The sequence below is a fragment of the Phytophthora infestans genome, genomic scaffold, assembly GCF_000142945.1.
Source record: "Phytophthora infestans T30-4 supercont1.61 genomic scaffold, whole genome shotgun sequence".
NCBI classification, from domain to species: Eukaryota; Oomycota; class Peronosporomycetes; order Peronosporales; family Peronosporaceae; genus Phytophthora; species Phytophthora infestans.
In genome coordinates, this window is record NW_003303698.1 from 51,018 (window position 1) to 51,792 (window position 775).

Genomic DNA, 775 nt, shown 5'->3' on the forward strand with positions numbered 1-775 from the left:
CACATTTGATCATCTGATGCAAACCGTTCTTTTTATAAGTTGTCTAACTTAAGTAATGTAAACCTAAGCGTGGTGTATGACACATTATTCTTGAATTAAAGCCTTTTGGCCTGTACGTCACTACAAGACACAACAGATTGTTCAACATCCCATAGTGATATCAAGCGGCCCTTCATTGGCAGGACCGTCGGTGTTTTCTTATTGGGTCTACTGTGCGTATCATAATTGATGTAAAAGCTATACATAACCAACAAAATTTCAGCTTTTGAGTGGTGTCCATTACCTTTTGATAAGATTAAAATATGCAATTAAGACAGCTCTAATATGTTTGCCTTCCCACTAAGATTCAATTTCATTTCCTTCGGTAACTTTCAGCCAGAAGTAATGAGTAGCTGGGCCAAGCGAATCGCGACTATCGTTTTGTTAGCGACAAAGACCCGCCTTAGCTAATCTGTCTCCATGGTACAACTTTCGAGCGAGTATATCAAGCTGATCATGCTAATACGGTTGGCGTGTTGCACATTTTTTAAGTAATTGAACTCAAATCTGAAATATTATAAAGATATTTAAGGTCTTAAGTGTGGTCCTTTTAGAAGCTGGCTTCAGATGAAATTGGCTTGAATTAAAGCAGTCATGTCGATACACACCGCGTTTCCTTTTTCACTGGCAACACGAGCTGCTTTTTCCCGGACGTTGTGTTGTTTTCGAGCTCTAAGCTCTGAGCTTAAGCTCCTTGGGCGCTGATTGGCAAATGCCCGGATTCGCTGATCGTTCC